This window comes from Nycticebus coucang, chromosome 12 (assembly GCF_027406575.1).
Source record: "Nycticebus coucang isolate mNycCou1 chromosome 12, mNycCou1.pri, whole genome shotgun sequence".
Lineage (NCBI taxonomy): Eukaryota > Metazoa > Chordata > Mammalia > Primates > Lorisidae > Nycticebus > Nycticebus coucang.
This window is the reverse complement of record NC_069791.1, coordinates 72989261-73016816: the sequence shown is the minus strand read 5'-3', so window position 1 is coordinate 73016816 and position 27556 is coordinate 72989261. Positions and strand designations below refer to the sequence as shown.

Below are 27556 nucleotides of genomic sequence, written 5' to 3'. Positions count from 1 at the left end.
CAGATGCCTGTAGTCCCAGCTACTTGGGAGGCTGAGGCAAGAGAATTGCTTAAGTTCAAGAGTTGGAGGGCGGCGCCTGTGGCTCAGTCGGTAGGGCACTGGCCCCATATACTGAGGGTGGCGGGTTCAAACCCGGCCCTGACCAAACTGCAACCAAAAAATAGCCGGGCGCTGTGGCGGGTACCTGTAGTCCCAGCTACTTGGGAGGCTGAGGCAAGAGAATTGCTTGGAGTTGGAGGTTGCTGTGAGCTGTGTGAGGCCACGGCACTCTACCAAGGGCCATAAAGTGAGACTCTGTCTCTACAAAAAAAAAAAAAAGAGTTGGAGATTGCTGTGAGCTATGATGCCATGGCACTCTACCAAGGGCAACAAAATGAGACTCTGTCGAAAGAAAGGGAGGGAGGGAGGGAAGGAAGGTTACCTTCCATGAAACTGGTCTCTGGTGCTAGTTTAAATGACCTAACATCATTAATAGGACTCAAGAAATAACATCTAAAATATTAGGTACAGGAGGCGGGGAATGGTGGATCATGCCTGTAATTGTAGCACTCTGGGTGGCTGAAACTGGTGGATTGCTTGAGCTCTCGAGTTCAAGACCATCCTGAGCAAGAGTGATACCCCGTCTCTATTAAAACTAGAAAAATGAGCCAGGCATGGTGGTGGGCGCCTATAGTCCCAGCTACTTGGGAGGCTGAGGCAAAAGGATTGCTCAAGCCCATGTGTTTGAGGTTGCTGTGAGCTATGATGATGTCATGGCACTCTACCCACTCTACCCATGGTGACAGAGTGAGACTCTGTCTCAAAAAAAAAAAAAAAAAAAAAAATTAGGCACAGGACAAAGCCAGCCACGAAAACATTCAAGTATTTACTAGCGTGGAAATGATGACCAGAAGAAAGTGCTAAACAGTGTAAGAAGTTATCCTTTCTGGGTAGTGAAGATAAGGAGAAAGGGAAAGGAGCTTGCATGAAACTGCCGTCTGTACCCTGCACAGATGATTTTAATTTAAGTAAAATGAAGTTTATCATCACTATTCTTTAGGTTTGGGGAGCCAATAGAAGAGTTGGTTCTTTGCCCAGTAACAAGGATGTTTGGGTATTACAAATGTATTTATGTATTTGACTTATAAAACTTTCATAAGGTACAAAATTTGAAAGATACAAAGTGTATAGTGAAGTCTCTCTTCCAGTTCTCTACAGACAACCAATGTCACTTGTTTTTCTTTCCAGAGTATTTCATGCACATATAGGTAAATATGTATACACAGTATGTAGATTCTTCCCCTCCTTCCCACCACAGTTATTTGAGAACACATAAATGGTAGCAAATCTACTGTTGCACCCTGAGAATTTCTTCCAGTGAAAACAATTTCAGCAGTACATTTTTCTTTTATCAATTTTTTTTTTTTTGGAGACCGAGTCTCACTCTCTTGCCCTGGGTACAGTGCAGTGGCATAATCATAGCTTACAGCAACCTCAAACTCTTGGGCTTGAGTGATCCTCAGGCTTCAGCTTCCCAAGAAGCTGGGACTAGAGGCACCAGCCACCATGCCCAGCTAGTTTTCTATTTTTAGTAGATACGGTGTCTCACTCTTGCTCAGGCTGGTCTTGAACTCCTGAGCCAAGCAATCCACCAGCCTTGGCCTCCAGAGTGCTAGGATTACAGATGTGAGACACCATGCCAGCCTTTCTTTTATCAATTTACCTCAGATTGCTCTGAATCAGCTATAAGCTTCCTTGTCTTTTTTTTTTTAATAGTTGGATGATATACAAATGGATGTAGCAATAATAGATGGCACACAGCCATCTATTTCCACACAGCTCCACCAATGGTATGTTACTAACTTTTAGATTTTGTCAGTCTTGGGTGAAAAATGGCATCTCAGCCAAGTTTTAATTTGCATTTCTTTTATGCTGGAAGTTGGGGAGCTTTACATATAGCTAAGAGCCCTTTCTATTTCCTTTTCTGTGAACTGATGATTCATATCTTTTGCCCATTTATGTTAATTAGGCTTTTTTCTTTTGAGACAGAGTCTCACTACGTTGCCCTTGGCAGAGTGCTGTGGCAGCGTCACAGCTCACAGCGTCCTCAGACTCTTGGGCTCAAGTGATTCTCTTGCCTCAGCCTTCCAAGTAGCTGGGACTACAGGCGCCCGCCACAACTTCAGGCTATTATTTTTGTTGTTGCATTGTCATTGTTGTTTAGCTGGCTGGGGCCAGGCTGGAACCAGCCAGCCTTGGTGCATGTGGCTGGTGCCATAACCACTGTGCCACAGGCGCCGAGCCTAATTAGACTTTTTTTTTTTTTTTTTTGTAGAGACAGAGTCTCTCTTATGGCCCTCGGTAGAGTGCCGTGGCCTCACACAGCTCACAGCAACCTCCAACTCCTGGGCTTAGGCGATTCTCTTGCCTCAGCCTCCCGAGTAGCTGGGACTACAGGCGCCCGCCACAACGCCTGGCTATTTTTTTGGTTGCAGTTTGGCCGGGGCCGGGTTTGAACCCACCACCCTCAGTATATAGGGCCGGCGCCTTACGGATTGAGCCACAGGCACCGCCCCAGACTTTTTCTTATTAATTACTAGTTGCTTTTTATTAGGAAAACTAGTCCTTTGACTATTAATACTTGCAAATATTTTCTCATAGTTTGGCATTTGTCTTTTGACTTTGCTTGTACGTGTTTGTCACATTTCAGGTTTTGATTTTTATGTAGGTAGATTTTTCTTCCTTTTTTGCAGAGACAGAGTCTCACTTTATCGCCCTCGGTAGAGTGCCATGGCGTCACACAGCTCACAGCAACCTCCAGTTCCTGGGCTTAGGCAATTCTCTTGCCTCAGCCTCCCAAGTAGCTGGGACTACAGGTGCCCGTCACAACCCCCAGCTATTTTTTTTTGTTGCAGTTCGGCCAGGGCCAGGTTTGAACCCACCACCCTTGATATATGGGGCTGGTACCCTACTCACCAAGCCCCAGGCGCCACTCAGGTAGATTTTTCAATCATTTCATTTATGACTTCTGGGGTTTGTGACTTAATTCAGAAAGACCTCTTGGATATTATGAACACAAATTCTCCCATGGACTTATGGAGTTTCTTTTTTCTTCTCTTTTTAAAAACAATCACTTAAATATTTTGTATATCCAGAATTTATGTTAGTGGAAGGTTAAGGTATATATCCAACCTACCGTTTCTCGCCAGCTGGCTAGGGAATCTTTTTTTTTTTTTTTTTTGGAGGGGGCTGGGAAGAGGGACAGGAAAATAGGGCAGAGAGCAGGACAGTAACTGAAGAGGAGAAGCTTCCCTGGTCAGTGTGTATAGGAGAAACTAGAGGTGGCATATATAGTCACGAAGCTCCTGAGATTATCCAGGTGAAAAGTGAACAGAGGTGGCCCCCTGCTAGGGCAGGGGCAACAGGAAAGGTAAAAAGAGGAAGTCCTGGCAATAGAATCATTCTATAGGATTCGGGAACTAGGTCAATGAGAAAAAGCCAAAGAAATAAGATGCCTGTTTTCCCGATGTTTCATAAGTGGTGCTACTATTAGCAGAGAGAGGACTCAGTGTACTTAGGAGTGCTGGCTTCACAGAAGCAGGAAACAAGGAGTCATGGTTTCAAGTTTGAAGCCTCAAAGGGACATCCAGGGGAGATATCCAAGATAGTGTTGAAAAGGTGGGACAAAAAAAAAAAAAAAAAAAAGAAAAGAAAAGGTGGGACAAGTATCAGATATCTGGGTGCTGAATTTCTCATCTCTCTTCAGGGCTTAGTGTGGGAGTTACCTGTTCAGTCCCTTAGTTGGACATGGCATGTTCCATCCTGAAGGCTATTGCATTCATCAAACCTGTTGGAAGGACGGGTTCAAAGGAGGTGATCAGACTGGGGCCATGGTAATAATCCCCTCTTTACACAGGACTTGACTATTTTCACAGTATTTGGTTATTGGTTAGCCCCATATTTAAAGATGCAGAAGGGGGTCCGAAAGGAGTTGCTCACTGTTCCAAAAGGAATTTGCAGCAGAGCCTGCAATAATACCAACAGTGGTAATAAGAGCACTTACTATCGCGCTGGACTAGATCTTTTTGGAACCAAGGTTTTATCACTCAATCCTCATTACCCTGTAATACAAGAACCATAGTAGGAGACATAAGTGGAATTCTTACCCACTCAACCACCCCCGCCCCAAGGCAGCCAGGCTTTTCAAATCCGAGGCCCATGTGTGCCCTTCCCGCCTCTTTCGTCCAGTCCTCGCTCCCTGCCTAGTCAGTCTGTGCTTGCAGCCTCGCTATTTTCAGGCGAGGAAACTGAGGGCCGTGGAGGAGAAAATGCCGTGATCACATACAAGCGGCGGCAGGCAGCAGTAGGCCAGACCCTGTGGCGCACAGCCATGCCCTGCCCAGTAGAGGGTGGGAACCCAGTGCAGGGGACCGCGGGGTCGTGGGTGGGCGAACGAAGCTGTAACAGCCACCGCCGTGGGGCCTTCTCCTTCCCCGGAACAGCGCGCCTGGAATCCGCCGCTGCCCAAATGAGAGGTGAGAAGGCGTGGCCGAGTCGGGCCATCCCAAGAGCATGATTTGCAGGGGGGGATAGAGAGAGGGAAGACGGAATGAGAGCGAACGCGCGGCTCGGTGGGCGGAGCAGCGGCCCTGAAGGCCCCGCCTCCACCCCCGCGGCCGGCGCGGGCTGTGGTAGCGCCTCAGTGGTGCGGGCCTGCGTCCTGCCCAGTTGTCCCGGAGCGCTGCCTGACCGCCTGTGGTGAGTCTACTGGGTGGCTGCCGCCGGGTGGGCTAGGTTGGTTCTTGGGGCTGGGAGGTGCGGGATTCTTCACACCGCCGCGGCCGCCCGGCTCTCGATACTGAGGCGGGCTCTGGGGCCTGGTCGCAGCGCGTCTCGCCTGACGCTCGCGCGGAAGGCGCGGCTCCCTCTCCTCCGGGTGGCTCTTCCCCTGTAGCTGACCCCTCGCGGCGGCTTGAGGGTCACCGTTTTCACAGCCTCGGGCGGAGAGAGCTCGGCAGGCCCTTTGGTGGAAGGCGGTGTCTAGGCACTGAGGGCTTCGACTTCAGTCCCCGCGCAGCTGCCCTTGGGGTAAGCCACTAACTCTCGGAGCCTCAGTTTCCTTGACTGTACGATTGGCCTAAGGAGGCAGCAAGTTGTGAGGGAACTCGCGTGGGAGGCACTAGATGAATGCTAATGGGACCCAAATCTGACCCTGCAGCATCAGGTGGGCTCAGTAGAGGGCTCAGGGGAGCCCGCCAGCTAGCCCTCTCCTGGGAATTGCCAGGCTTGCATCCCTGGAGACAGTGCCCCTCTTAGGCAGGTGCCTCGGCTCTCCTGGGAGCAATTGCGTAAGAGATGGAGGACTCTTGGGTGGCGGAGGGGTGGAGGCGTTTCAGGGAGCTTGACCTCGAGTTTTTGCTTTTCACTTCTCAAGGCCAGTCACCATTGTGTAAACTGATCACTAAATACCGAGGAGTTTGGGACCATTTCAATGAAAGTGGCTGCCTTCTCCCTTAGACCAGTAAAGCTACAGCCTTGGCTCTAAGCTTGGCCAAGCTAGAGAATAATGCTAGCACAAAGGGAGACAGGACTGGACTGGGTGGTCCTGGCTTTGAATCTTGCCATTTTGTTGAGCTTCTGTTTTCTTGGTCAGTGGAACAAGTGATAGGTAATACAGCTACCCTGCCACCCCTACAGAGCTGAGGTTCTGAGGATCAAAACAAGATCCTAGAGGGTGGCATTGAGAACTGTAAACTTCCTTATAAGCAGAGCAGTTATCTAACTCTCTGGGATCCAGTGTCCTCCCTGTTCAGTGCTGTAATTCCTCAGGCCCTTCTATACAAATCCCCTTTGAGTGGTTGTGGGGTTGGCTTGGTAAGAAAAATAGTCCCACAAGCCCACTTAGTAAACCAGTGAACCCAGAAGGGTATGGATTCTTTTTTTTCTTGTCCCTCTAAGGAGTTCTTATTTTCCTTTTGAGAAAGTGGTTCTTTTTTTTTTTTTTCTTTTTGAGACAGAGTCTCACTATGTCGCCCTCAGTAGAGTGCTGTTGCATCACAGTTCACAGCAACCTCCAACTCTTGGGCTTAAGCGATTCTCTTGTCTCGGGAGGCAAGTAGCTGGGACTACAGGTGCCTGCCACAACACCTGGATATTTTTTGGTTGTAGTTGTCATTGTTGTTTAGCAGGCCCAGGCCGGGTTCAAACCTGCCAGCCCTGGTATATGTAGCAGGGCACCTAGCCTGAGAAAGTGGTTCTTGAGCTACTCATGACTTTCATACCATCTGATGTGGGAAACTGTTTCTTGAGCAAATAATCATTGTCAGAAGTTTCCGAAAAGCAGGTTTTAGGAGTGGTCTTAACTCTCCAAAATTCTTCACATCTAGCACTTGAAAAAATAATAGGTATGTTTGAAATGTAACAAACATGACGGATATACTTGGGCACCTGGAAATAGCATAGACTGCAGCTAAGATGAGTAAGTCAGGTGAATATTCCTGGGTACTGGGTCATAGGAGTTTGTAAATAGCCACAAGGAATGTCTGTTGCCTGACAAACCTGAATTTTAGGACCTGCCATTGATTCTAGGTTGATCCACCCTAACTCCTTGAAAATCAGGATCTGTATTAGGTAAATCTGTGTACACTTAGGAGCTAGACCATTTGAAACCAGACTTGCTTGGCAAATCCAGAACATTTACTTATTAATAAACCCATGGAAGATTTAAAGTTGAAAGGAAATTTAGCTCTTTAGCATTTTTTTTTAAATGAAAGTTTATGTAGTTGTAGAACCTCTTATGGTTCCAGAGGTGGGGGTGCCCCTGCAAGAGTCTCAGCTTCCTTGTGCTTTACAGAAAAGCAGAGCACTGCCTTGTGAGACTGAGAAATTGAGTTCAAGCTCTGGCACTTTTCACAAACCATACCAGGGCTGTGGGCCTCAGTTGAATGCTTTAGGATTTAACTTTTTGTTGTATGTCAGATGCATTTAAAAATTAAAGTTAGAGGGCGGCGCCTGTGGCTCAGTCGGTAGGGCGCCGGCCCCATATACCGAGGGTGGCGAGTTCAAACCCGGCCCCGGCCAAACTGCAACCAAAAAATAGCCGGGCGTTGTGGCGGGCGCCTGTGGTCCCAGCTACTCGGGAGGCTGAGGCAAGAGAATCGCTTAAGCCCAGGAGTTGGAGGTTGCTGTGAGCTGTGTGAGGCCACGGCACTCTACCGAGGGCCATAAAGTGAGACTCTGTCTCTACAAAAAAAAAAAAAAAAAAAATTAAAGTTAGAGGCTGCATGCGGTGTCTCACGCCTGTAATCTTAGCACTCTGGAAGGCCAGAGGCAGGCATATTGCCTAAGCTCAGGAGTTGGAGACCAGCCTGAGCAAGAGTGGGACTCTGCCTCTACTAAAAATAGAAAAACCTGCTGGGCATTGGCGGGTGCCTGTAGTCCCAGCTACTAGGGAGGCTGAGGCATGAGGATGGCTTAAGCCCAGGAGTTTGAGGTTGCTTTGTGAGCTATGATGCCATAGTAATCTACTCAAGGGCAACAGGGTGAGACTCTGTCTAAAAAATTAAAGTTAGAAAAAAGTGAAATGGCTCGGCACCTGTAGCACAGTGGTTATGGCACTGGCCACATGCACCGAGGCTGGCAGGTTCGAACCTGGCCTGGTCTAGCTAAACAACAGTGACAACTACAACCAAAAAATAGCCAGGTGTTGTGGCAGGCATCTGTAGTCCCAGCTACGTGGGAGACTGAGGCAAGAGAATCACTTAAACCCAAGAGTTTGAGGTTGCTGTGAGCCATGACACCATAGCATTCTACCGAGGGTGACATAGTGAGATTCTGTCTCAAAAAAATAAAAAAAGAAAGAAAGAAAAAAGTGAAATGGAGAAATGATAATTTTCATTAAAATGCATTTTTTGTTTACAAAAATATTAAGTGCTCATTATAAAAGAAATTGTTTACAGAAGTATGTGATATAGATAGTGAATGTCCTATGTAGGGTATATTCTCCAGATATTTTTTGTCACATAAAAACATTAAAAAAATTTTTTTTGACTTAAAACAACATGAATTTTTTACTATCTAAATTTTTTTTTTCCCCTTGAGACAGAGTCTCACTATGTCACCTTTGGTAGAGTACCGTGATGTCACACCTCACAGCAACTTCAAACTCTTGGCCTTAAGTGATTCTCTTGCATCAGCTTCCCAAGTAGCTGGGACTATAGGTGCCTGCCACAACGGCTGGCTATTTTTTTGTTGCTGTTGTCATTGTTGTTTAGCTGGGTTGGGCCAGGTTCAAACCTGCCAGCCTTGGTGCATGTGGCTGGCACCATAACCACTGTGCTACAGGCACTGAGCCGAGGCTGGCTTTATATTAATATGGATGTCTGTTTTGCTATGTAAAGATTTGCTTTATCAGTTAAAAAACTTGTTCTTTTCAAAATGATAATATTCCAATAACTAGTATTATTGAAGAGAGTTTGCATTATTTGCAGCTCTTTGCTGTTATGAATTCTGCATTGAGTGTTCTTGTTCTTCATCTTTGTGTACTTGGGCAAATATTTTTTCATAACTCTTACAAGTGGAAGAGCTGGAACAATGTTACAAGCTTCTAAATGTACTTAATGGATACTGATTACCTACTGTGTACCAGCCACTATTTGATGTGTTGGGGATATAGCAGTGAACAAGAGACAAATCCCTCATGAATCTGATCTTTCAATGAAGGGAGACAAAAACATATCTGATCTGTCAGTTGTTGATAACTGCCAGGGAGAAAAATAACAGAGAGGGTTATGTGTTTAAATATTGTGACTTTAAATAACAGATATTGCTAACCCTCCACCTCCAGAAAGATGTATCTTGTTATCTGACAGGGACTTATCACTTTTAAATTCAGTCTTCTAAGGTCAGTTAGGAAGGCAAATTGCCAATGACAGAGATGTTTTCATTTCAGGGAATATTATGCTGGACTCTATGCTAAGTTTGTGTTATCTATGTACACACATGCACATAATATCAGAATTTTAAGTACTGATAACCCCTAAATGTTTGTCTTTCAGTGTCCACTTTGCAGCTAGGAAGGCCATCTCAAGAGATGGACTAGTTTGCTCAAGGCTTCATGAGGGTGCAGCTAAGAACTCTTCCAGGGTGATCTGCTTCCAAAGCCCTCACTGCCTTTGTGCTGCATTATCATTATCTCATATTCTAACTATAGAGTATTTTTTTTTTTTTTTTGGTGGAGGGGAAATCTCCTATCCCATATACATAATTGCTTAATAATATGATTGTCCCTCTCCCAATACTACAAAGCACAAGTCATATATACTATCTTTTAGTCTTACAGAGAAACAAAAAATGCCAGTTTCTTCTTATTTTTATGCAGGCTACAGAACAAAACATTTTTTTCTATGCAGTTCTGCTATCTGGCATTTGCCTAAAATTTAGAGTCACTGCTCGGAGAAGCTCCTGGATCAGAGGTAGCTAACCTGTATTTACAGACCATTGGCCCATACCAAGCCTTAGTTTTTTCATTAGTGCATTCTGGGAAAGAATCCCTGTTCCATCTCCCTTCTTGGAACAGCTCAGCAAGTGTGCTCTTTCAGGGGAATGATCCTTCCTCTTCTTGGCATTGATTAGAGCTCTGTGGAATGACACTTAAAAAGCACATATTCAGTTTTAGGGTATGTGTTTCTATGTGTAGGGTCTGGTTTAGGTACTTGAGAACTCCTGTGGGGAGGGAAGCAAACATAAAAATCAGTGAGAATGGCAGAGTATGTTGAGTTCATTCTCAAGATGATGGTGTGAGGCATGTATTAGTGCTTAGGCTGGTATACACTGCTGAAACTGTGTGCTGGAGAAACACACAGGAGGAAGTGTCTTTGTGGGGGTCATCGTGCAAGGCTTCTTGGAAGAGGTGTCCTTTCAGTGGAGTTTAGGCAAATCGGCAGGAATTCCCTGAGCCCACTCACTTCTGGGGGTGTATATGTTGCATGGTGGGTCTTGTCTGAAAGGATCTTATGAACAATGAGAAATGATTAGGAGGATTTTTAGAAAGTCATTGCTATGGCTAGCTCAGAAGACCGTTCTCTTGCATTGAGTATTCATATTTTCTCACTGCCTAATGTCCTCCTTTCTGGGTGAATTAACAATCATTTGGGACTTTTTTACTGTGCCTAAATTTGTAATCATGATGTTTTACAGCTCTACATCTTAAAGGCATTTTTCTTCCCCAAGTGAGATATTTACATCAGATGTGTATCTGTTTGGATTAGCATGCACATACCTGCCTACCTCTCTGTGTGTGTGTGTGTGTGTAAAGGTGGTGAAAAAGTTCCATGAGGCAAATCATGGTTCTTTACTGGCTGGTGGTTCCTGTTGGTTGGGTCTGCTGCAGCCTAATTCATCAATCTTTGTTATCTCTCATGCTGTTGGTACAGCTGTTGCGGGAAAACAAGGCACAATGGAGAGAAAGACCACCTAAACACCGTATTTCAGAGGAAAAAGGCTTTTATTCAGCCAGTGGAGCTAATAGCATAGAAGAATTCAAAATGGCCATACTCCCTGACTGGTTTGGTCTTTCCCTTTTTATCTCCAGTCAAAAAGTTCTAACCCATAGGTATTTTTCTCATTGGTCAATTTGAAATCAAGGGGGAGAAGCTCTTCCAGCCCCCACAGAACTACAGGATTTCACAGCAGAAATTTCCAGGTCCCAGAAAGTCTAGGACTTCCAAATTCCTAAGAGCTGAGTTACCAGGGAGAGGACCCTGCAGGTGTATCCTTGGGGTCTCCTTGAGAAAGACCTCTGTTCTCCTAGAACTCACTTTTCCCAGGTATCCTCTCTCATGGTAAATGATTTAATGCTTGAATGTATAGTGAACAAAGGACCTGGGGAACCTGGTCCTTCTGGGTGGCTTGTGCAGAAAACTGTTGATGTGGGGAACTCATTTATTCCACTTTTATTTTATTAATTTTTTTTTTTTTTGAGACAGAGTCTCATTTGGTTGCCCTGGTTAGATTGCTGTGGGATCATAGCTCACAGTAAGCTCAAACTCTTGGGCTTGAACAACCTTCTTGCCTCAGCCTCTGGAGTAGCTGGGACTACAGGTGCCTACAACAATGCCTGGCTAGTTTTTCTATTTTTAGTAGAGATGGGTTCTTGCCCTTGGTCAGGCGGATTTTGAACTCCTGAGCTTAAGCAATCTTTTCACCTTGGCCTCCCAAAGTGGTAGGATTACAAGTGTGAGCCACCGCACTCAACTTATTCCACTTTTTTTTTTTTTTTTTGAGACAGAGTCTCACTATGTCACCTTTGGTAGAGTGCTGTGGCATCACAGCTCACAGCAACCTCAAACTCTTGGGCTTTAAGAGATTCTCTTGCCTCATCCTCCCAAGGAACTGGGACTACAGGTGCTTGCCACAATACCCGGCTGTTTTTGGTTGTAGTTGTCATTGTTTAGCAGGCTGACATACACCAGCCCCAATGTATGTCGCCAGTGCCCGAACTACTGAATTATGGGCGCCGAGCCAGTGGGGGGAATTCTAAGAATTGTACTTTAATTAGAGTGCTGGAGGGTGCAGCATTCTGATTTCCTTCTATAGCATTGCTGAGAGAATGGTTCACATAATTCCCTGAAATGAATCAGTTTCAAGGCTAAACTAGAATATGATGATGATCTAAACTGTGCTGCTCTCAGCTGTGGACTGTTCTTGGAGAGCTGAATTCTTTAGGCGACATCCTGGTAGGAAAATAGAATAGGAAAAGTTGGCTTTTGTCCACTCAGTTGTAATGACAAGGAGGGAGGTGGACATTGTGGGGGTGTGTCCTCTAATGGAGAATGAGTATAACTTACTTCTAGGTGAAAGTTAAGAATAGCAATTAGTCACTCTATTGCCCCTAGTTTTATCTTCAGTGCTTTTTCCTATGGCCCTGATTACCCAACCCTATTTTCAGAGCTCAGCATCCACATCACCTCTCTGGTATTGATGAAACTGTAGAGCACAGTGTTCTTGGGATACTTCGATCTTTACAGGCATGCATCATCATTGCATTGGGTAGGGTGGGTCTGTACAAAGGTTGCGAGGTTGGGTAGGAACACATGAACTCTTGGTCACCTCTCCTAAACTCAGATGCAAAGACTGCAGGTTATTTCGAGTCAGTTTTCAACACAGTAAATACGGATGCCAGTTCTTGATTACACAGAAGAATGTATTAGCCAATTGTGCCTGAGCTCTTTCAGTGTGCAATTTAGATTGGCACACATTCCAGACATCAGAAAGTTTTCCATCAGGTATTTGTGGTCTCATAAAGAAAAGCAGTTGTTGGCTTTGGTGAAAGGTTACTGAACTTTTGTGATTATTTTTGAAATCACAAGGTATTACGTGCATGTGATGGATGAGACCTCTTATGTAATGTGATTTGCAGACAATGAGAAGTCATTTAACATAACAACAGCAATAAAAAGCTCCCAGCCCTTTTACCTGACACCTCCACTAACAAGGTCTCTGTCCCAGCCAATGGCTTCACCATCTTCCCGGGCCTTGAAGCCTTAAGGAACTTCATCCTGCTTTCCTGCCACCACCAGGTCCAATCGTTGCTTTTAAAAATTTTTTTGAGACAAGAGTCTCAGTATGTCATCCTCGGTAGAGTGCTGTGGCATCACAGGTTACAGCAACCTCAAACTCTTGGACTTATGTGATTCTCTTGCCTCAGTCTTCCAAGTAGCTGGGATTATAGGCACCCACGTCAACACCCAGCCATATTTTTTTTTTTTTGAGACAGAGTCTCAAGTTGTCGCCCTGGGTAGAGTGCTATGGCCTCACAGCAACCTCAAACCCTTGGGCTTAAGCGATTCTCTTGCCTCAGCCTCCCATGTAGCTGGGACTACAGGCACCCACCAGAACGCCCAGCTATTTTTTCATTGTAGTTGTCATTGTTGTTTAGCTGGCCCGGGCCGGGTTCAAACCCGCCAGCTCTGGTGTATGTGGCTGGAGCCCTAGCTGGTTGAGCTATAGGTGCTGAGCCATCCTATCAGTTTTTGGTCTTTGATTCTCTTTCTACTGCTGTGGTCTTATTGTAGTTCCCTGTTACTTCCTTGTGCACTAACTCCCTGATTGGCTTCTTTAAATCTATAAATTTGTCTTCTGCTCACCATGTCCCAAGATCTGTCCATGGTACCACGGCTTGATTGATCTTGCAGTTCTGCGTGTATCGCCCCTCCTTTGCTGAAAAATTTGCAATCCCTGTCTTAATAGTATGTGTGTTTCTTTCTTTTTTTTTTTTTTTGAGACAGAATCTCACTATGTTGCCCTTGGTAGAGTGCTGTGGCATCACAGCTCACAGCAACCTCAAACTTTTGGGCTTAAGCAATTCTCTTGCCTCAGCCTCCCAAGTACCTAGGACTACAGATGCCCACCACAACGCCTGGCTATTTTTTGATTGTAGTTGTCATTGTTGTTTAGCAAGCCCAGGCCAGGTTCAAACCCACCAGCCCCAGTGTATGTGGCCGGCACCCTAACCACTAAGCTACAGGTGCTGAGCCTGTGTTTTTTTTCTTCATCTGCTTCCATAACAAACAATACAAAGTGGCTTTGAATCTAATTCTCCCCTCCCTAATGGCAATGTGGTTAGAATAGAATGTGAATTCAGCGAGAAAAGGGAACTTTTCTGTCCTTTCTGTGAGCCTAAGCTAGTGCATACAACACTGCCAGGCATAAGGTAGGTCCTTATAAATATTTACTGGATGAATAAATATGGCATCTCTCTCCCACATTTGCTGGAGCATATTGACTGAGCCAAGATGTTAAAATTGGGTTTGATGGGCAGCGCCTGTGGCTCAAAGGGGTAGGGCGCCGGTCCCATAGCCGGAGGTGGTGGGTTCAAACCCAGCCCCAGCCAAAAAAAAAAAAAAAAATTGGGTTTGATTTGTACTTTTGCATATTATTCTAAAATACTATATAATGTTTGGTAGAATTTTAGTTTTCCATCTAGATATGAAATTTTAAATGTCTTAGGTTCCTTCTGCAATTGATATTTTATTCAATAACTAATGATCATTTTATAATTGAAGAAGAATATTCTAAGTCTTTCTAGATCAGTTACCTGGATGCCAAAGACACAAACAAATTTTATTATTTTTAAAATTCTAATGAAAATAAATAAAAGGGGTTTAGTGTAATCTCAGAGTGTCTGTTGTATGTCAGGCACTGTGCTGGAATTTAACTACAGGTTCAAGTGTGCTGGGTGTTTCTGTCTCACGTAATCATCATGACATAGCGAGAACAGTCAGTAAGACACTAAAAGCTGTGATAAGTAATGTGCCCAGGGTCCCCTGAGGTGTCGGTGGCATATTTGCGATTTGAATTAATGTCTAATGTCGACTGACCAGGCCTGTGTTCTTTCATGACTCAACCTGAGTTGTGAGTTTGTTGAATTTCAAGTCCCCGGCTCACTCCTAAGAAAGCAAAACCTACAGGAAGAACTAAAAGCTGAGAGCCTGGTTATTGAGAGAAGGACCCTGTAAAGCAAATAATTATACCAAAAAACACCCAAGGGAGGATGTGATGATTGAGCACACAACTCGGAGCTGTCTACAAGTCAAGGCAAAGAAAGATGAGAGTCTGTACAAACATTAGGATAAGAAAGCATCACAAGAAGTACTTTTCTGTTTGCTCTTACATGAGGGTCGTTGAATTAAGCAGTAGGCAGCAACCTCCATATTCTACAAGCGTTTGTAAATCACCTCATATGTACCATGTTCTCCTTGAGGTGCCACTACACTTGTATGTGGAAAATACTAACAAGACGAAAAAGGATGATGGCTTAGGCCAGGGTGGAGAGAATGGTCTAAAGCAGTATTTTTCAACCTTTTTTTATCTCATGACACACTTGAACCTGTAGTTAAATTTCAGCAGCAGGCTTAAATTATGTTGATCAAAAATAAATAAATAAAAAGAGTAAAAAGAAAGAGAATATACTTACCATGCTTTGAATTTCTTTTCAAAAATAATTTAATTAATGATCTTTAAAAATTTTCATGGCACACCTAAGATCCTCTCATGGTACATAGGTTAGAAATCACTGGTTTAAAGACTAGATAGTATTACCCACAGGTGGCCCTTTCTGGGACCCATCTGGGTAAAGGACTGAGTGCTTTAGACTCATCTGTAATTCTGCAAGGGCAGGTCTTTGGAGTATGAGAGCGAGAGAGTAGAATCAGAGTGTTGTATTTTAGCAGGCAGGAATAAAGCTTGAGAATCTGAGAAAGAGAACAATGAGAGATCTTTTGCCAGAGCAGGAAGCAGCCAGTCCAAAGTGGGGATCCTGAAGTTCTTGGTACCTCCCACGTGCAGTGTCCTGCTATTTTGCTATACAAGTTGAAAAGCCTAGCTTGGCTTCTTGCCCCTTAATGGATAATCTTAGGCAGAGCTAAGAGTTCTCAGAAAGCAGCACTAGTTCTGTGCATGTGCCCCTCGCTGCACAGGACTTTGACTTTCTGTGCTGCCAAGGGTGGAGCAATGACTCTGGTCCAGGAGATGGTGTTCATTCATTCAGCAGATAAATACTGAACACCTATGTTATGCCAGGGGTGATGTGTACTGGGGTTACAGAGATGCAAGATAGCTCCAGCCAGACACAGGATCAATCCTGTGTCCTGCAGGTGTTATTATTATTATTTTTTGCAGTTTTTGGCTGGGGCTGGGTTTGAACCCGACACCTCTGGCATATGGGGCTGGTACCCTACCCCTTTGAGCCACAGGTGCCACCCCGTGCAGGTGTTATTTAATCTTCAGTAAATCTGTCATCTGATGGTAGCCGAAGATGTCAGCCGCAAACTAAACCCCAGGTCATTCAACTTTGTTTGTTCTAAAAAGGTCTTAAAGGGCATACTGACAGTCAGTAGAGGTCTTCTGGAGCCTGTTGGCCTGTGTTTAAATACCGATTCTAGCATTTATAGATTACCTGATGTTGAACAATTTACTTTTTCCATTGTGCAACTACCACCACTAACTAACTTCAAAACATTTCATCATCCCCAAAAGGAATCCCAATTCCATACCCATCAGCAGTCACTCCCCATTCCTGACTTGTTTTTAACTGATGGACAGAGTGAACTGTGTGAGAGAAGGTCTTCCGCTCTTTGCTCTGGACATCAAAAAAACTCTGAACAAATAAATCTGCAGAGCCTGGAGCAGACATGCAATATCCTTACCGCTAGGATGTCGTGTCAATTACAGTTCCTGTACCTCAGAGGAGTGATGTAAGGATAGAATGAACTATTTGGACTAGTTGAATGTTCTAGTACGTAATACATGTTACTGTAATTAGTATTTATTTAGGGAAAAGTAAATAGTTGAGATAGTCAAGGCAAACAGGATATGATGGGGAAGGGGACTAGGGTAAGGATACTGCGTGTCTTCTCCAGGCACTGTAGATTTATTCAGTTTCTTGACATCCAGAGCAAAAAGTGGAAGACTTTCTCTTACACAGTTCTCTCTATCAGTTAAAAACAAGTTAAGAATGGGGAATGACTGCTGATGGGTATGGGGTTGGGATTTTGGGGGGGTAGATGAAATGTTTTGAAATTAGATAGTGATGATAGTTGCAGTATGGGTAGATAAATATAGTGAAAACTACTGAATTGTATAGGTTTTTTTTTTTTTTTGAGACAGTGTCTCACTTTGTCACCCTCAGTAGAGTGCTGTAGTGTCATAGCTCATTCCAACCTCCAACTCTTGGACTCAAGTGATCCTTCTGCCTCAGCCTCCTGAGTAGCTGGGACTTCAGGCACCTGCCACAATACCTGGCTAATTTTTCTGTTTTTATTTTATTTCTTTTTATTTTTCTTACCTTCTTTTTTTTGTTTTGTTTTGTTTTATTGAGTCAGGGTCTCACTCCATTACTCTTGGTAGAGTACTGTGGTGTCATCATAGCTCACAACAACCTCAAACTCCTGGGCTCCAGCAATCCTCTTGCTTCAGCCTTCCAAGTAGCTGGGACTTCAGGCACTACCACAATGCCCAGCTATTTTTTTTTTTTTTTCTATTTTTAGTAGAGACAGTGTCTCTCTCTTGCTCAGGCTGGTCTTAAATTCCTGAGCTCAGGCAGTTCTCCTGCCTCGGCTCCCAAATGGCTAGGATTACAGGCATGGGCCACCGCAGCTGGCTTGATTGTATACTTTAAAACGGTGAATTTTGGCCGGACGTGGTGGCTCACACCTATAATCCTAGCACTCTGGGAGGCCGAGCCAGGTGGATCGCTTGAGCTCATGAGTTTGAGACCAGCCTGAGCAAAAAGTGAGACCCCATTTCTACTAAAACTAGAAAAACTGAGGCAAGAGGATTGCTTAAACCGGAGGTGGAGGTTGCTGTGAGCTATGACGCCATAGCACTCTACTCTGTCTCAAAAAACAGAACAAAACAAAACAAAAAAAAGATGATTTTTTTTTTTTTTTTTTTTGGTAGAGACAGGGTCTCACTTTATGGCCCTCAGTAGAGTGCTATGATGTCACAGGACTCACAGCAACCTCCAGCTCTTGGGCTTCCGCGATTCACCTGCCTTAGCCTCCTGAACAGCTGGGACTACAGGCGCCCGCCACAACACTCAGCTATTTTTTTGTTGCAGTTCAGCCGGGGCTGGGTTTGAACCCGCCACCCTTGGTATATGGGGCCAGCGCCCTACTCACTGAGCCACAGGCGCCACCCAAAAGATGAATTTTTTGTGTGTGAATTCTATCTTAAATTTTAAAAATCAGACTGATAAATGTAAGTTGGAAGTTCTTGAGCAACTAGACTGCCACCAGCTTCCTATCACCTTGAGCAAGTCCTGCATGCCTGCAGTAGACACATTTGTTCACTGAGTATTTCTGTACTCCCCGCATTTCTTAGTCCTCTTGAAGTTAACTTTAATGGTTTGTGAGAGGAAATGATGTATGTCATTTCTGGATGGAAGCATTTACAAGCCAGGGCTGAGCCTTCCACCAGTCTTCTTTCCATCACAGCCACCCTGGAAGTTAAAGGTTAGACAATTAAGTTCATGAACTTGCCTCATTGCTGAATATCGTTATGGTCACCTTTGAAGTACTCCACTTGGCCATCTGGTGACTGTAGTGATATTCAGCAGTGAGGTATGTAGCATTTGTTGTTTTTTTTTTTTTTTGAGACAGAGTTGCATTATGTCACCCTCGGTAGAGGGTCGTGGTGTCACAGCTCACAGCAACCTCAAACTCTTGGGCTTAAGCAATTCTCTTGCCTCAGCCTCCAAGTAGGTGGGACTATAGGCACCTGACACAATGCCCTGCTATTTTTGTGTTGTAGTTGTCATTGTTGTTTAGCAGGCCGGGGCTGGGTTTGAACCCGTCAGCCCCATGGTATGTGACCGGCGCGCTAGCCACTGAGCTACAGGTGCCAAGCCTTGTAGCACTTTTCTAGTTCGAGAAATTGTCAGACTTTGTACCTTGGGATGGTGGAATAACAAGAAAAAAGCTGCTTGAACTACCATACCAGATCACCTCTTGGAGGTCAAAAGCTTAGCAGAGTCACCCTACCCACAGTGGACATTGCATAAAATTAAGCATGAAGCCTTAATGTGGGTCAGTGTTCAGGAGGATGTTTTGCTAGTGCTGTGGTCTGGAGAAATTTCCTCTTAGTCTCGTGTACAGGTGTACTGTATGATGTGGCCAACGTCTTTTGTAACAGAAAGCCATGGCAGGTGCAGCAGAGCATTAGTTCTCCTAACCCAAGTGTGTCTCCACAGCTTGCCTCACTCATGTTCATAGTTCTCTTGGCAGTGTCCTTCAGATGGAGCACTAAGCTGTCAGCCTAAAGGAACATCTCGAGTGACCTAGTATAATCATCCCATCCTGAGCCATAGGCATAGTATGTCAGGCCAGCACCAAAAGATTTGTTCTTCCTCATAAGAGAACATGGAGCAGTAAAAAGCTCTCTTCAAATAATGGTTTAGTGCTGATGGGCAGTCTTGCAAATGCTGTAGTAATTCTTTATCACCATAGCAGTGGAACCTGATTAGTACTTGCTTGTTCATGTTATGAGTTTTTTTTTTTTTTTTTGGCCGGGGCTGGGTTTGAACCCGCCACCTCTGGCATATGGGACCGGCACCCTACTCCTTGAGCCACAGGCGCCGCCCCATGTTATGAGTTTTTAAGAATTCTGTTCCCCACATTCTAGAATTTAAAAGCATGGTGTGAATATTTAGACACGGGTCATGGAGATGACTTGTAGTTGGTGCTCACTGTGCATTTGATTGACATCAGCATTTAATGCATTGCAATGGCCTAATGTCAAGGTGAAATGCAAGTAAAGCTGGGAAGGGAGGTGGGCAAAACAGCGTCATCTGAGGCCCCAGCTCAGTGGCCATCTGGCCTGACCACTTGGGGAAATCTGGACTCTGTCTCATCAACGCTGTTTCTTCATTTCAACTATGGGAGAGCTGGTCTGAAGCCACTTGTTGGACAAAAAGAAGGTACTACCTGAGAGACCTCCTTCCTCTGTGCATGAAGCTGCTGCTCAGAGCAGCCCTCTGCAGCTCCCAGGTCTTCAGTGCCCCAGTAGAAACTCCATTTGTGCTGATTGGCACAGCTTACTTCTCCCTGAACCTGGGGTGACTATAACCAGCATGAGAATTCCTGGGACCATTGTGAGCAAAAAGTTTGTTCACCCCTTCTTTGTCTAGGGTCGCAACAAGAAGTGGCAGAGAAGGTCCCTTTTGGTCCCTTTTGGTCCTTGAATCTCCCTTTGTAAGTTATGAAGACTTTTAGTAACTTGCTTAACCCTTAGGTCTTTGAATCTGTGTCTATAAAGTGAGTGAAATAATATTTCTGTAAATTGGTTTATCATGTGAATCAAAAGACAACTTGTACAAAGTGCCTAGCATGGTGCTTGGTGCATGGCATGTGTTGAGTAAATGTTTGTTCCAGTGTTTTCATGGAAATTTTCAGGAATACAATGCATCATTACTAACTGTAGTCTCCGGGTTACACAAGAGATCTTTTGAAGTCTTGTATTTTTAACTTTCTATTTTGATTTGCAGAAGGTTGCAAAAACAGTGCAAGGAAATCTATGTTAATGTTTTACCATGTGTGTTTTTTTTTTTTAAACCTATTGATTTTATTTATTTATTTATTTTTGTTGTTGCAGTTTGGCCAGGGCTGGGCTTGAACCCGCCACCCTCGGCATATGGGACCGGCGCCCTACTCACTGAGCCACAGGCACCGCCCATGTGTGTTTGTTTTATCATTCTCAGCTTACTTATGTATCTAAATAGATAATTGTTTTTCCTGAACTACTTGAGAGTAAGTTACAGATGTGGTTCTCATTTACCCCTAAGTACGTTACTGTGTAGTTTGTAAAAATCATGGACATTTTCTTATATAATCAAAGTATAATGATCAACATCAGGAAATTAATATGGATTCACTATATTGCCTAGTTGTAGAGTTTATTTAAATTTTACTCTTAGTATCTTTTATCGATGAAGAAAAATCTTTTGTCTTGGTCCAACATGTCAAGTTGTACTTAACTGTAATCACTCTTTCATTTTCTGTAATCTGGAGCAATTCCTCTGTCTGTCTTTCATGACCTTGATATTTTTCAAAGAGTTAAGCCATTCCTTTTTTTTTTTTTTTTTTTGAGACAGAGTCTCACTTTGTTGCCCTTGGTAGAGTGCTATGGCGTCATAGCTCACAGCAACCTCTAACTCTTGGGCTCAAGCTATTCTGTTGCTTCAGCCTCCTGAATAGCTGGGACTACAGGCACCTGCCACAATGCCCAGCTATTTTTTTTGTTGCAGTTTGGCTGGGGCCGGGTTTGAACCCACCACCCTTGGTATATGGGGCCAGTGCCTACTCACTGAGCTACAGGCACTGCCCGACATCCACAGGTCTTAACACTTATGATTCTTTTCTTTCTTTCTTTTTTTGTTTTTTTAAGAGGAAAAAGGCTTTATTCAGTTGGCCCAGGGAACAGCTTAGAATAATTCAAAATGTGATTGTTTTCTAAGATAGTGGTTACTATGGTAGTTGCCAATTGGTGATTTTGTAAGTCTTTCTACATGTGTATTTATATCAATATTGAATTGTATTATTCTTTTATCCTATGGATTATAATCTATTACTAATGTTATTTATTTTGGTGGTTAAATGTTCTAATTTAGGCCAAAGGAAATCCCTTCCAGTAGATTCCTGTGTCCTTTTGACGTGTCCCTATCATTTTTGCAGCGCTTCCTTACTCCCTGGCACAGCAAGGTGATCCAGGTTCACCCATTCCTTTTCCTCCCCCTTTTCCTTCTCCAAGGAGCCCTATTTCCTTTTGATGGAGAATAGTGTTTAGAAACTAAGGTGTAGGGTGGCACCCGTGGCTCAAAGGAGTAGGGCGCCAGCCCCATATGCCAGAGGTGGCGGGTTCAAACCCAGCCCTGGCTAAAAACTACAAAAAAAAAAAAAGAAACTAAGGTGTAGGTAAATGATAGTTAGAAACCAAGATCTGGGTGTTAGATGGCTGATTGCTACTGAGGTGTCATTGCTTCTGGGCCCTCTCTGCCAGTAAAACTAGGAAATACAGGCTTGGCACCCATAGCACAGTGGTTACAGTGCCAGCCACATGCACCAAGGCTGGCAGGTTCCAGTCCAGCCTACACCAGCTAAACATCAATGACAACTGCAACAAGAAAATAGCCAGGTATTGTGGAGGCACCTATAGTCCCAGCTACTTGTGAGGCTGAGACAAGAGAATCACTGAAGCCCAAGAGTTGGAGGTTGCTATGAGCTGTGACGCCAAGGCATTCTTCCAAGGGCGACAGTGAGACTCTGTCAACAACAAACAACAATAACAAAAAACTAGGAAAATACACAGAAACGTGAACAAATTTCTATCTGTATCTATCTTTATATAGTAAAACTGTTAATGCATAATGGATGTCTCCAGTTTCCATCCAGTACCACATCACAGCATCCATTTCTATTTTGTCTTTCCATGTCTGTAACTGCCTTCTCCAATAGTAAGCAATCCAGCTCCCGTGTGTTTATTTTCAATTTATTTTCAATTTTGGAAGTAGCTTACAAACATGTCATCTCGTAAAAGACAAGGCAAGGTGCCTTTAGATACCCACCAGCCCAATCACCTTCTTGGGGAAATCACCTTCTCTTGGATCATTTTTCTAAAGAAACATATAGTTTTTCTTTTATTTCATTAATAGTTTCATAATGGGGCTGGGTGCGGTGGCTCACGCCTGTAATCCCAGCACTTGGGAGGCCGAGTCAGGTAGATTGCCTGAGCTCACCTGTTCAAGACCAGCCTGAGCCAGAGCGAGACCTCATCTCTAAGAATACCTGGGCACCTGTAGTCCCAGCTACTTGGGAGGCTGAGGCAAGAGAATTGCTTGAGTCTAAAGAGTTGGAGGTTGCTGTGAGCTATGACGCCAAGACACTCTACCGATGGTGACAAAGGGAGATTCTGTCTCAAAAAAAAAAAAAAATAATAGTTTCATAATGAAAATACATAACTTTCTAATATATATATTTGGGCAGTCTTTTCTTTCTTTTTTTTTTGGCACTTTTTGGCCAGGACTGGGCTTGAACCTGCCACCTCCAGCAAATAGGGCCGGCACCCTACTCCTTTGAGCTACAGGCGCCACCCTGGGCAGTCTTTTCTTTTTTATTTTATTTTATTTATTTTTTTTTTTTAAATCGTAGCTGTGTACATTAACGCGATCATGGGGCACCATACACCGGTTTTATAGACCATTTGACACATTTTCATCACACTGGTTAACATAGCCTTCCTGGCATTTTCTTAGTTATTGTGTTAAGACATTTACATTCTACATTTACTAAGTTTCACCTATACCCTTGTAAGATGCCCTGCAGGTGTAATCCCACCAATCCCCCTCCCTCCCCTCCCTTTCCCCCTTCCCCCTATTCTTAGGTTATAACTGGGTTATAGCTTTCATGTGAAAGCCATAAATTAGTTTCATAGTAGGGCTGAGCACATTGGATACTTTTTCTTCCATTCTTGAGATACTTTACTAAGAAGAATATGTTCCAACTCCATCCATGTAAACATGAAAGAGGTAAAGTCTCCATCTTTCTTTAAGGCTGCATAATATTCCATGGTGTACATATACCACAATTTATTAATCCATTCGTGGATCGATGGGCACTTGGGCTTTTTCCATGAATTAGCAATTATGAATTGGGCTGCAATAAACATTCTGGTACAAACATCTTTGTTATAATGTGATTTTTGGTCTTCTGGGTATATACCTAGTAGAGGAATTGAAGGATCAAATGGCAGGTCTATTTTTAGATCTCTAAGTGTTCTCCAAACATCTTTCCAAAAGGACTGGGCAGTCTTTTCATGAGAGCTGGTTCACTGCTCTATTCTGCAGAGATTTGTCACTGTTTCTTCCCCCAAACAGTGTACTTTGAAGGAAAAGGCTCTGAGGTTTTAGAAAAGCTAGTGAGCATCTGACTTAGGGTTCTGGGGTAGTTCCATGTAATTATTTTTAATATTCTGTATAATATTCTATTGTTTGGAATTGAAAACATAAGTGTTCAGTGTGGGGATGTTACAAGCAACACTGCAGTGAACATGTTACCAGGCCCAGTAAGAGGCGTGTTCCAAGAAGAGTATCACTGGATCTAGGGGCCTGCCCATTTTTCTTTCCATAAGAAAACTTTAAAAATATTTTAGGACTAGAATAGCATGCTCATTTTTTTTTTTTTTTTTTTTTTTTATTGTTGGGGATTCATTAAGGGTACAATAAGCCAGGTTACACTGATTGCATTTGTTAGGTAAAGTCCCTCTTGCAATCATGTCTTGCCCCCAGAAGGTGTGGCACACCAAGGCCCCACCCCATGCTCATTTTTTTAAAGGCAAATAATAGATAATAAAGAAGTGTGGGGGTGGGAATTTTTGTGATGACCCCTTGTTATGCATATATGTAAATTTTTTTATATCCCTGAGGCCGTGGTGCATATACTGTTTCATTGTGGACTTTTCATTTTGTACTGCAGCTTATATATGTTAAAGTGAACAAATGTTAAAAATACAGTTTGAGGAATTTTTACATATATAAACTCCCTGTGTAACTGCTATTCCAGATTAAGGTATTGAACATTGTCCAGCATACCAGAAGCTTATCTTGTGCCTTCCAGGCAGAACCCTTGCCCCAAAGGTAACCACTGTTCTGACCTTAGTCACTGTAGATTTTGCCTCCTGAGTTCAGCTATAAATGGAATTGTACAGTAGGTATTCTTCTGTGTTTGGCTTTTCTGATTCAACTTAAGGCTGGGAGATTCATCCATGTTATTACATATAACAGCAGTTCATTCTTTTTTGCAGCTGTGGGTACTTAATATGTTCTTTGTCATTTACTTCTCATCTTTCAGGATTTTTAGTATTAGTAACAACTAAATTTAATATGGCATAAACTTTGTGCCAGGCATTGTTTTAATTACTTTACGTGTGTAATTTACTTAATCCTCACAACAGCACACAGAGTGTGTACTTTTATTACCATAATCATACCCATGATTTTTTTATCTGCTTGAGAAAGTTCCTTATTAATTCTAGTTTACTGAGTCTTTTTATATGAATGGATGTCAAATTTTGTCAGATGCTTTTTCTGCATCTGCCTACATGATCTTATGGGTTTTTTTTTAAAGCCTATTGATACAGTGAATTATATTGATTTTTTTAATTGAATCAACCTGTATTCCTGGAATAAATGCCTCTTGATCCTGATGTAATGCCCTTTTTATATATTGCTTAATTCAATTTGTGAATGTTTTGGAAGATTTTTGCATATTTTTCTATGTTTTTTTTTGTTTGTTTATTTTGTCTTTGTTTTTAGTATCAGAGTAATACAGGCCTCAGGATAATTTGTGAAGTCTTCTATTTTCTGAAAAAGTTTGTGTAGAATTGATATTATTTCTTCTTTAAATGTTCCTTAAAATTTACCAGTGAAGCCATCTGGTTCTGTAGTTCACTTTTGGGGGAAGATTTTAACTACTAATTAAAATTCTTTCATAGAGAATTATTCAGGTTATCTGTTTTTCATGGGTAAGCTTTAGCAGCTTATGTCTATTAATTTGTGTATTTCATCTAAGTTATTAAATGTTGACATAAACTTACTCATAATTTTCTACATTGTTCTTTTAATGTCCATAGAATCAAATTGTATCACCTCTTCCATTCCCTGTAGTAGTAATTCATATCTTCTTTCCTGATCAGTTCAGCTAGAGGTTAATCCTGTTTGTTGTTGTTGTTGTTGTTGAGATAGAGTCTCGCTTTGTCACCCTTGGTAGAGTGCTGTGGCGTCCAGTTCATAGCAACCTCAAACTCTTGGGCTCAAGCTGTCCTCTTACCTCAGCCTCCCGAGTAGCTAGGACTACAGGCGCCTACCACAACGCCCAGCTATTTTTAGAGACAAGGTCTCACTCTGGTTTAGGCTGGTCTTGAAGCTGTGAGCTCAGGCAGTCCACCTGCCTCAGCCTTCCAAGTGCTAGGATTATAGGCGTGAGCCACTGTGCCTGGCCTAAGGTTAATCCTGTTTGAAGGCAATTTATATATCAAGAATTATAAAAGTTCCAAGATAGACAAAAGAAGACAAACTGTCTAAAGATGCTTTTATTTCTTTTTCTTTTTTTTTTGAGACGGAGTCTCACTATGTTGCTCTCGATAGAATGCCGTGGTGTCACAGCTCACAGCAACCTCAAACTCTTGGGCTTGAGTGATTCTCTTGCCTCAGCCTCACAAGTAGCTGGGACTACAGGCACCCGTCCCAACGCCTGGCTATTTTTTTTTTTTTTTTTATTGTTGGGGATTCATTGAGGGTACAATAAGCCACCAACGCCTGGCTATTTTTTTGTTGCAGTTGTCATTGTTGTTCAGCTGGCCTGGGCTGGGTTTGAACCCTCCAGCCTCCAGTACGTGGCTGGCGCTATAACCACTGTGCTACGGGTGCCGAGCCTAAAGATGCCTTGCTTAGTGTTATTTAAGGAGGTCAGAATGGACATCAGCAACAGACATGTGTTAGACACTGCCACCACGTGGCAGTGATGTGACTTCAGGCAAAATCACTTAAACCAATCTGAGCTTTGATTTCCTTTATTTAGAAGGAGATACCGTAATTGTAACTCTTGTATGAGAAGCTGAGATGTTAACATACATACACTCACAAAGTACCAGGCCTAGTGATTGTTTATAAGGGGCATTCTCAACCACTGGTATTTAGCAAAGTGAGATTTTGGAAAAAAAATCTGCTAAGATAGCCAGTTAATGGCATATTTGCCTATTTTCCTGGGGCAAGTTACTGACGTCTTCTCTCTATCACCACGGTCCTTGGTAAATATTTATTTTACATTTCTCACATTTGACGGCAGCATTTTCGTTTCCTTGACCAGACTGTGAATGTCTACACAGCAGGGTCATGTTTTTCTCATCTCTTCTCCCTCAGGCCTAGACCAAGGTCTAGCCTGTATTTAAGTGACCAAAAATGTTTTCCTAAATGAACAGGGAAATAATTAAACAAATAATGGTACATCAAATCAGTTATGTGTAACCAAAGAAATACCATTATGAAGGATCATCTAGCAGCGTAAACAAATATTTCAAAAAAATAGAATATGTTTTGTCTGCTTTTGGTAATAATTTGCATAAATATGTGTATAATGTTATACTTTTTTGTATGGGAAAAAGTAAAGGAAAATTCCAGAGAGAAAATACCTATGTGTATTATCAGATTCTGCCCCATGTTGTCATCTTTTAACCTGTATCATTTAAGCAGGGTGATACTTAAATGTGAAGTGCCAAGTTCCCTGTCACTGTAGCTTGTACAGGCAGAGGCAGCAATGTCACTCAGCAGAATTGGTTGTTGAAGTGTCTGCATGGGAAGCCCCCAGAGTCTGTAATTCCTTTTCCTCTCTGCCTTGGTTTATAGGCACTGAGCCCTTTCCCCTTAAGCCAGAAGGAGCAGTGAAAGTGCTGTCAAGGAACAGCATCTTTTTTTCCTGTAAACTTAGTTTGAAAAAACTAAATGCAGACATGTTAATGGTGTCCTTTGGGGAGCCAGGAGGCAGCACATACTCATTTATTCCAGAAAAATCTCCTAGTTAAAGCTGAAAACTCAGCTCTGTATGAAGCACAGACTGTTCTTGGGAGCAGTTTTTTTTTTTTTTATTGTTGGGGATTCATTGAGGGTACAATAAGCCAGGTTACACTGATTGCAATTGTTAGATAAAGTCCCTCTTGCAATCATGTCTTGCCCCCATAAAGTGTGACACACACCAAGGCCCCCATAACCTTAATTGTCATTAATTGTCCTCATATCAAAATTGAGTACATAGGATTCATGCTTCTCCATTCTTGTGATGCTTTACTAAGAATAATGTCTTCCACTTCTATCCAGGTTAATACGAAGGATGTAAAGTCTCCATTGTTTTTAATGGCTGAATAGTATTCCATGGTATACATATGCCACAGCTTGTTAATCCATTCCTGGGTTGGTGGGCATTTAGGCTGTTTCCACATTTTGGCGATTGTAAATTGAGCTGCAATAAACAGTCTA

At 43.0% G+C, this 27556-nt stretch overlaps 1 protein-coding gene and 1 long non-coding RNA gene across 3 annotated transcripts in view; one reads left to right on the top strand and one right to left on the bottom strand.

Moving 5' to 3' along the window:
• Positions 1 to 2419: 2419 nt before the first annotated feature.
• LOC128562504 (uncharacterized) lies at positions 2420 to 4501 on the bottom strand. The gene is made up of 3 exons (XR_008373447.1): positions 4325 to 4501; positions 4043 to 4100; positions 2420 to 3826 (listed from the first exon to the last, which is right to left on the bottom strand). It is a non-coding gene; the product is annotated as an uncharacterized LOC128562504 (long non-coding RNA).
• A 143-nt stretch (positions 4502 to 4644) lies between these two features.
• The window catches only part of LOC128562484 (NADPH--cytochrome P450 reductase), a 69148-nt gene continuing 46236 nt past the window's right edge, over positions 4645 to 27556 (top strand). Inside the window, exon 1 of one of the 2 annotated variants that reach the window (XM_053557471.1) lies at positions 4645 to 4737. The gene's annotated coding sequence lies outside the window, so the exon portion shown is untranslated. The other variant, XM_053557470.1, reaches the window with a different exon arrangement.